At 41.3% G+C, this 10,105-nt stretch overlaps 1 long non-coding RNA gene across 1 annotated transcript; it reads left to right on the plus strand.

Annotated features, from left to right (window-relative positions):
* The first annotated feature begins 1,616 nt into the window (after positions 1-1,616).
* On the plus strand, positions 1,617-8,754 carry LOC120100022 (uncharacterized). Its single transcript, NR_190566.1, is given in 5 exon segments — positions 1,617-1,843; positions 5,252-5,321; positions 7,256-7,351; positions 7,545-7,804; positions 7,947-8,754. It is a non-coding gene; the product is annotated as an uncharacterized LOC120100022 (long non-coding RNA).
* Positions 8,755-10,105: the final 1,351 nt, after the last annotated feature.

The following is a 10,105-nucleotide window of genomic DNA, read 5'->3' on the forward strand; positions in this document are numbered from 1 at the left end:
AATCTAAGTCAATTGGACCAGTTATTGTCCTGCTATAACACAACACTGGCATTACTAACTCTGGCCATCCAAATGCTATCACTGATGAATAATCAGTGCTTAAAATGCTTCTGTTTTTGTGACACTATTCTTGGTGAGACGAGAAAAGCCATGTACTCACTCCAGGTAGGGAACAGAAGTCATAGTGGACACCTCTGAAATCCAAACTCCATGAACGATGTGCTCATTGGGATCGATTCAGATGTGTTTCCCGTTGCTGTGGCAATTACCATGACCAAAAGCAAATTGGTGGAGGAAAGGGTTTATTCTGTCTTACAACCCTCAGGTCACACTTCTCTGAGGGAAGTAAGAGCAAGAATTCAAGGCAGGAACTGAAGCAGATACCGTGGAGAGAGATTACTAACTGGCTTGTTTATTATGGCTGGCTTAGTTTGCTTTCTTAAATAACTCAAGCTCTTTGCTGTGGTGCAATATTGCCCATAACGAGCTAGGCTTTCCCACAGTAATCATCTATTAAGAAAATAGTGCACAGACACACCCACAGACACACCCACAGGCCAATCAGAAGGAGGCAATGCCTCAGTTGAGGCTCCTCCTTCCCAGGAGACTCTGGTTTGTGACAAAATCAAACAAACAAACAAACAAAACAAAAAACAAAAAACAAAAACAATCAACCAACCAACCAAACAAACAAACAAAAACCAAACCAACATAGGATTTCTTACAGGAACACGGAAGAGGGGTTACTTACAGTAATTGAAGTGGTTCAAACACAACTGAAAGACCAAGTGTGGATTCATGAGATCTGGAAACCGGGAGTGTGCCACACACCTGCAGACAGTGTCTTAACTAGTGTCTTTTCCAGGCATCTTGGCTGGTCTAGCCCTGACAGGCAGCTCAGCGGTCAGTCTCTATGGCTTAAATATGCTTCCAAAGGGAAGGGGCAAGTGAATCTGTTCAATTTCCAAAATTTCCGGAAGCTATTGAGCTATTTCCTGAGCTTAAGATGCTCCCCTGCAGGATAGAAAGTTTCACCTCCTCTCAGAACTGCTGTTCTCAATCGGTGGGTTGCAACCACACTTTGGGCAGTTGCATATCAGATATCCTGCATGTTAAATATTTACATTATAATTCATAGCAGTAGCAAAATTATAGTTATTAAGTAGCAACAATATAACTTTATGGTTTTTCCGTAGAAGGAAAGATACCTTGGAGGATTGGAGCCAAGGGACGCCACAAAGTCACACTATGCAACCATGGAAGGGGGGAAAAAAGCAGGCTGCAAAGGTGCTGCCTTTTTTGTAAAGGGATACAGCGTATGTGCACAGGAAGACTAAGCCAAATCGTGGAGATAGTAGAAATATGTCTCATGTTGGCAGTTGGTGATGATGAGGTTGCTGGTCGCTGGGTTACGGAAGTTGGGCTTGGGGGTGGGGTGGGGTTTTCCAACAGTTGGCGGTCACAGCATTAGGAAGGCTAAGAACTGCTGGCTGTCTGAGACCAGTCTGCTGTTTCACCTCCCCCTAACATCCTGTATCTTAGCAAGCTTCCTGCCAGGGCTTTACTCTCGGAGGAAATTGCTGCACAGTCGCCTCTCTCTCAGAGCAACTCCCCTGACAGACACAGACACAGTGGGAGGCAACGTTTTTTGCCAGTAGTCTAAGAAAGCCAGATGAAGTAGAATCTTCTGTGAGTTGTCCTGGTCCTTCCAGGAGGACTTTGCTTCCCGCCACGGCGCCTGATTGCACAGAACAGACAGAAGTCCACCGTATTCCCACTGTCTACCACCCAGTGGCAGAGCGTGCGTTCACGGACCAGCACCCGGCCAGTTAGGTTCAGCTGAGTGAGTAAAAAGCAGGCACAGCTGTGGGTAATGAGCAGTGGTCAGATTAACAATGGACCAAGGTGATTGTGTAGGGTTGGACAGCATTCCATGTGAGACCTTAGCTCAGGTTTTAAGGAAAGGTTAGGTCGCTGGGTTTCAATGCCCTGATCTAGTTTCCAATGTGAATTTCAGTCTACATCAGCTTTACTCTCATCAGTTTTGAACTGATAGGGCCCATGACCTCACAGCTGTTTAAACTGACATCACAACCATGTCTAGACCAGACATTACAAAGACAGCCAGAAATGTTACAGTGTAACTGAAAATAAGAGTCTTCGCTTACTGAGCAGTAATCTTCTTGGCTTTGTCCTTACAAACCAGCTCATCTCAAGCAAGATCTCTGAGCAGGCTTTTCCCTTTTCTTGCTATTGTCTTTCGTTACTTTGTTTTCTGCATTTTGAGATAGGATTTTCTGATATATCTCTGGCTAGCTTTAAATTTGATTTTCCTTCTGCTACAGCCTTCTTAAAGGAGAAAAAGAAATAGGTGCTACATAGCTATTACTGTTAATATGCACCAAATGTAGCAAAATACCATCTTGTACTTTAAAAGCTTAAACCCAGGAGCATTAAGTACAGCTGAGTTCTCCAGCTGTCAGAGTTCTACTTGGTTTATCCATGGCCATTTTCCCATGATGCCCTGAGCTCAGGGATCCTGGGTGAGCCCGGGGATCATTGGTGAGTACCACCACTCACTCTTCTGGCTTGAGCGTCAGTGTTGGTATCTGAAAAGTAGACTGGTCATAAAACTGGTGCTGAGCCTGGTGATCTATGCCTGCCATCTCAGCACCCAGATGGGTAAAGACAAGAGGAGGTGAGTTCAAGGTCAACCCGGACCACATAGTGTCTCACAAGAACTAAAACAAAAACAATACAACAAATGAATTAACAACTTAAGGGATCTAATCATAAACCACACAGAAAACTGTCTACAAACACAGATACCAACAATGCCTCTGATCCCTGTGCCTGTGTGCTGCTCTGGGCATAAACATGTGACTGGTTTGCACCATCCTATACCAGATTAAGAGCCTAGTCAACTTGAGATTTACCTGCGAAATAAAGACCATTAAATGTTGGGGAAACACTAATTCCTGATGAGAACTTTCTTCCAAATGATCAGATTTCCAATGCATAAGGATATGGCTGTAACAATTTTCATCATCTTATCAGGTATAACGGCTCCTGGAAGCAGAGCGAAACCAGTAAGATCAAAGGGACTCTCTGGACTCAGGAATAGACTAAGCCTGCCTTCATGAAGAAAGAGAATATCTTGGATGGGATAATTCTCTGACCTGGATGCTCCTTGCAACCCCTAACTCTCTAATACCTTGGGTTTAGAGCTGTATTCGATGTATGGTATAGTCACATATGTCACATATGTTTGTTGGCATGATTGTCAATTTTCATAAACATATACTATGATATGCATAGTCATACATTTGTCATAATTTCATAGACACACCAGAAATCCAGAGAGTCCAGGAAACATTTGGATTTTCCCTTGACTGGATCTTAGCTCCTTTCAGTCTCCATTCACCTGTGGCCCAAGAGATCTTTAGGGTTCTTCCTCTTGGTATAATCTCATTAATTTGTGTAAGAACTAAATAGAATATTCCTCGTTATACTCTTACAACCCTAGCACATGCTCCAGGCTCAGAAAATTATACCCTTGGCCATAGAACCTTGGGCATACTACTTTAATTAAATTCATAAAATAAATATAAAATATAATGAATGTAATAAAGAAACATGAATTTAATTATATATTAAATGGTCTGCATGCCTAATATTTACCTGGGTTATTTTATAAAAAAATAAAAATAAATATTTCAATATAAAAATGAAGAGTGTATAGGATGAAATTTTGCATTTTTTAAGTTATTAAATAGAAAAACTGGTGACGAACATCTCCTTATTCATCTACAGATAGTCTTATTCTATACCTCTGAGAAGATAATCGAACACTGCTTTTCCACTATCCAATATCCTATGTAAATTTTGAGTAGCATTACCCATGAGCTTTTGAACATGGCTTGAATTTAATCTAATGTTGATGACCCTTGGCTCATAATTCTGACTATTAAAGGGACACAGTTGAGTTTAGGCAATAAAAGAATCATAAGTTGCCAGAGTGGGCGTGGTTAACCATTAGTAACCATTGGGAGATAAGACAGCTTTCCTATCCCCCCACCTAAGCTATCTACATGAAGGAGCTGTTGATTAACACAGGAAATCTCACACATCTTCAGAAGCCTAGTCCCCCTCGGAGTTCTCGGTGCAACATGAGCATAGACATTTTCCATATAATCACACTGGAAAATTACTTGGAAACACACTATTCAAATCTTAGGTATGCCCCAAACACAAATGTTTGCACTATGATATCCAGAGATATTCAGGCGGTGCTGTTTGCTATAGACAGATATCATAACCAGTTGCAGAATGGACAGACAGTGCTTAAGACATTGATGAAACGGATACTGCAGAGCAGTGAAACTGACGAGTCTGTTTTAGCTACAGAAAAAAAGCATAGACAAGGTGCACAAACAAGTTACAGAGCAAAGAAGCTGGACACAAATGATACATAAATATAATTCCACACAAAATGGTACATGAATATAATTCCACACAAAATGGTACATGAATATAATTCCACACAAAATGGTACGTGAGTATAATTCCACTTGTATAAATTAGCTTCTCAGTGCTAGCCATCAAATCCAAGGCCTTAGACCTGGTAGGTAAGCTCTCCACCGCTGGGCTATACCCCTTGTTTCCCATTTTTAAAAATGTTACTTCATCTGAAAATGGTAAACTAGGGGTTGGGGATTTAGCTCAGTGGTAGAGCGCTTCCCTAGCAAACGCAAGGCCCTGGGTTCAGTCCCCAGCTCCAAAAAAAAAAAAAAAAAAAAAAAAAAAAAAAAGAAAAAGAAAAAGAAAAAGGGAAAAAAAGAAAATGGTAAACTAGTGGTGTTGGACTTTGAGTAGTAAATCTTCAGATCACCCTTGAAGACGAATTCCTTCTTTTTTAAAGGGGTGACTTTTTAAAGGGAATTTTGTAGATGTTGGAAATTTCCTCTTTCCTGAGTAGATTATATTTTCCATGAGATTCATTCACTTTATGATAATTAATTGAACATATGATCTGTAGAAGTCTGTGGTCTTTATATTACAAATACCCTCTTTCCCCCCTTCTTGCCCCTGTCTCCTGTTTAGTACAAGGGGATTTAAGCTTGCAATCAGTTCACTGGTGTTTTCTAGGAGTCGCTTCCCCGAGTACTCTTTCCTGATTCCCACTACCACCCACTCACCCTCCTTGCACAGAATCCCCACCCTCAGTCTTGTCTTCCTCTTGCTTCTGCAGGTGGAGATGACTGTTTCCACCTATGGTTATGCAAGGCCTTGGCCACATCAGAGCATGCTTCTTCTCAACCGTGAGTCATACGAGCCTTTGTGGCATCCACATTATTTGAGAAATACAACAGGAAAAACTGGGATATTCTCTCTCTCTCTCTCTCTCTCTCTCTCTCTCTCTCTCTCTCTCTCTCTCTCTCTCTCAGAAAAAAAAAAAGCCCTCAATAATAATAATTAAGAGTGACTTTCAAGTGGCAGGAACAGCTCTGCTAAGGGCGTGGAGTTAAAAGTCTGTCCTTGAGGGATATTATAGATCTCTTTGACAGTGTCCTTGAAATTCATGTTATCCATTTTAGAAATATAAAATGATTACTAATGCAGTAGACATTTCACCTATTGTTTTGGCTGTAATCCTGAAAAATATGAATTTGGAGACTTCCCCCACTCCCAAACTGTCAAAAAAATAAAAATAAAAATAAAAATCAAGAATCAGAGCAAAAGAAAAAAAAAAAAGGAGAAAAGACTTCTCAAATTCCTTTCCGCCTCCGACGCAGGTACGGGCGTGGAGGCTGGTGCCTATGCCTGTTTCATTCTAGCGGCCATTTCCAGTTTCTAAAAACAGTAGGCAAAAGTTCTAAGAAATGTGAAAGATTTTTTTGTTTGTTTTTTTTTTTAATCTTTGTTTGTTTTACTAGTTTTAGGCTACTAAGTCACTAGCTTTAGAAATGCTGGCAGATGATAGAATAACACTTGTGTTTCAAAAGACTATGCCACCCAGGAATCTGAGCTTGCGTAACTCTTCCCCATCTTGACCAAAGCTCGGAAGGGAGATGTCTTGACGGACTTGTAGACCTGTCCGTAACATAGGTGGCTGTGTTACAGAGACCGAACAGGCACACACACCCTTACTCTGTAAAGAAATATCGTCTTTGCTCTCTGCGTCTACATAAACATATTTGAAAGAAATAACCATGGGGCAAAGGCAGCGGTGCTCCAGATCGAAAGACAGAAATGAAAAGCACCAAGAGAAAATTGCTTTCAAAGGCAGGGTTCCATGTTGGAAAAACTAATTGTAGTGACTCATCCTGACGATGGTGGTGCATCTTCCCCAAACCAGTTTTGTAGCACAGTCCCAGCCGGCGAGTTTGGGAGCTCTGTCCATCATTTCTATCCCTCACAACTATTGATCTTGACTAATACTCCTAAGAAGCAATGACTCCTTACTTAAAAATGCCTATCCCGAACCACTTCCTGTCCTCTGTTATGCTTAGGTGTCAGATGCCTTTCAACCTGTCAAAGCCAGGTGTAAGATACCTGCTGCCTTCGGGCTTAAAAAACAGGAAGTGAGTGTATGCATCACCCACAGTCTGGACCTGGAGTAAAATGTCCTCATGAGCAACTTCTGAAGATCCCTGTTAGATCCCTGGATTTTGGATTTCTAGAATCCTGAGGAGAGTCTGTCATAATCTACACAAAGAAACCCAGCTTTCAAAGGACATAGAGGAGTCTGACCATTTGTTGATTGATTACAGCAGCAATGCCTCCCATAAAGCCATTTCTCTATACCTGAAAGATAATTTTTGTTCATCGACTTGCACAAGAATGCACATTAATTAAATAGTTATCTGTGTAGCGATATCCTCTCTGTACACTTTAGTACTGAAACTCCTAAAAATTTGTATTTGAAGGATTCTCTCTCTTAAGCTAATATTGGTTTAATCATTAATATTAGTTTTCACCTCTATAAATATTTCATAACATCCTTACCACAATTTTTTTTCCTCAGAATTTTCCAAGGTGACTTTCATATACTGTATCCTGGTAACTCTAAGATGAGATAACTTATCTCTCTATCTCTGTATTGCACATTAATTTAATGTTACACTTCGGTCTCTCTCGACTATTAGAATAATGAGTCCTACCATCATCTTCAGGTTTGCTGCCCTATTAAAAAAGAGAGAAGGGGACAGGGGACAGATGGCTTGGGGGCTTAGAGCACTTGCTGATTTTACAGAGCTGCTGGTTTGATCTTCAGAAGCCACATGTGGAACTTCACTTCCAGTGGCTCTCACGCCCTCTCCGGTTTCTCCAGGCACCAAGTGCATATGTGGTACGTACACACACATAGGAAAACTACAAAATAAAACAAATGGATCTTTTGAAAAATGAATGAGAGCAGGATGTCCCCATGAAGGCACTTACACTACTCTTACTCTTTCTCCGTAAAACATGCTGTCTATAAGATTTTGTTTTAAATGAATCACACTTATGGAAGATTTATTTTATGTGTATGTGTCTATAAGAACATGTGCAGGAGAGGGCAGAGCCCACAGAGGACACAGAAACGTGTTGGATCCCCTGGAGCTGGAGCTGTAGATGGCTGTGACCACTTAAGGTGCAAAGAACTAAACTCAGGTCCTCTGCAAGAGAAGCAAGAACTCTTAGTCACAGAACCATTTCTCTGGCCTCAATATGTACCATTTTAACTGAACGATAAAGCAACACTTTTTTATCACAGAGAATGTGTTGTTTATAGCTGTGTGCCACTTCTTGTTTCCCTGAGTTCTTGTTTTTATATTGTTTTTTTTTTTCTTTTTTTTTTTTTCTTTTTTTTTTTTCTTTTTTTCGGAGCTGGGGACCGAACCCAGGGCCTTGTGCTTGCTAGGCAAGCGCTCTACCACTGAGCTAAATCCCCAACCCCCGAGTTCTTGTTTTTATATTGTTAAAGTGTACTTTATTTACATGTTTTGGAGAATGGGGGAGGCAGATTCTAGATATGAGGTTCAGGCAGCTAGCCTTAGACTCAACCTTCCTGCCTCAGCCTCAGAGCGCTGGGATTACAGAATCATGCTGACACATCTAGCTCTTCATTGTCTGTTTTCTCACTATGTAGCACGAAGCTACCTGTCAGCATATAAGTACCTGTGCTGGGTTGAGAACATAGCCCAACTGAAAGAATGCTTGTTCAGTATACACAAAACCTTGGGTTCCATTGGAATTAACGTAAGCTAAGCATGGTGGTTCATGCTTAAAATCTTAGCATTTTGGAGGAAAATCAAAAATCAAAATCATCCTAGGCTTCTCTCTCTCTCTCTCTCTCTCTCTCTCTCTCTCTCTCTCTCTGTGTGTGTGTGTGTGTGTGTGTGTGTGTGTGTGCGCGCTGCCTGTATGTGTATCTGTGTGCCACCTGCATGCATGGTGCCCAAAGAGGCCAGAAGAGGGTGCCAGATTACCTGGATTGGAGATGGAATGTAAACCACCATGTGGGAGCTGGGGATTAAACCTGTGTCCTCTTCAAGGACCAGTAGTCCTCTTAACTGCTGAACCATTTCTCCAGCCCCAAATGAGATCCTGTCTTAAAACAAAAACCAAACAACAAAAGCCTCAGATGCTAAGAACCCTAAAGCTGCTGCTGCTTCTTCTTCCTCTTCCTCTTCCACTTCTTCTACTTCTTCTACTTCTTCTACTTCTTCTACTTCTTCTACTTCTTCTTCTTCTTCTTCTACTTCTTCTTCTTCTTCTTCTTCTTCTTCTTCTTCTTCTTCTTCTTCTTCTTCTTCCTCTCTCTCTCTCTCTCTCTCTCTCTCTCTCTCTCTCTCTCAAATAGTAAACAAAGTGAATCATTTTGTAAAGAAATGTTATAAAATGGTTAGTCAAATTATCTTCATTTTAGTACTGGTAATCCATAATCCCTTCCTAAGAGGTAGCTTTGAATTAAGGGGATTTCTTAGGTTTGTAGAGGATACCTGACTAAAATAAAATACAAACCATGATTTCTGTGCCCCAATTTGTGGTGGCGAAGGCCAGACCAGCTGTTTAAAGACCAATAAATTGTTAGTGTGCCCTGATACATTCTAACTCCTTGAGAAAAGAGTATGGGAGTTTCTACTAGAAAACAGAATAGTCCTTCTGAGTCAAGATAACAACTGTCTTCAAAAGGCACGGTTCAGGGAAGGAGAGGTGGCTTTGGGGATAGATGAGAGATGGTGCTTTCTATGCAAGGGTAAGTTCCTACTTTAGATCCCCAGAGCCTGGGTTAAAACCTGATGTGGTAATCTGTAATCCCAGCACACCCATGGTAAAATCAGATGTGGAGATGAGAGAAGGGCTAGAAGCTCCCAGGCCAGCTGGCTTAGGGTATGCAGAGGACAACAGAGCCTGCTTCAGACAAATTGTAAGGTAAAGGCAGACACTCATTGTCTTCTGACCTCAATCTAGATGGACACCACACACACACACACACACACACACACACACACACACACACACACACCCTTACTAGCCATCCCTTGCCCTCTTTTGTGTCTGACCTAGCATCCTTGAGACTAATAGGCAAGACCTTTTGGAATATAATAACAGACCACTACTTTTCACCACACAGAGATACTGTCAAGATAAGCTTAATGATATTATTAAAGGCCATGCATTCCTTTATACAGTTTGTCACGGTTCACTACCTAACACATCAACTGCATTTTACCACTGAACCTTCACACAAACCAAAGAAAATCACTTTTTTATGCTAATTAATCCTTTGGCCATTCCATACATGCCTATAAAACTATAATACATTCTGACCATCCTCATCCCTTGATGCTTTCCTATCCTCTTTCCATTCTCGAGACTGCCCCCCACCCACCCATATACACACTTCTTCCTACTCAGCCTTTGTTGCACTTAAGCCAGATTCCATGAGGTACCCAGTGGTGTTTTTAGTCTTGAGCCTTAGAGATATCTGTGTTTTTAGTGCCGTCTCCTCACCCTGTCTCTCAATTCCTATTTCCCGATGGAGGGAAGCATCCTGATACCAATACTAGACAGCAAAATGCACAGACTGTGTTGTCCTGGGGATTCAGAAACGGTC

The sequence above is a fragment of the Rattus norvegicus genome, chromosome 1, assembly GCF_021556685.1.
Source record: "Rattus norvegicus strain SHRSP/BbbUtx chromosome 1, alternate assembly SHRSP_T2T, whole genome shotgun sequence".
In the NCBI taxonomy this organism is placed as follows: domain Eukaryota; kingdom Metazoa; phylum Chordata; class Mammalia; order Rodentia; family Muridae; genus Rattus; species Rattus norvegicus.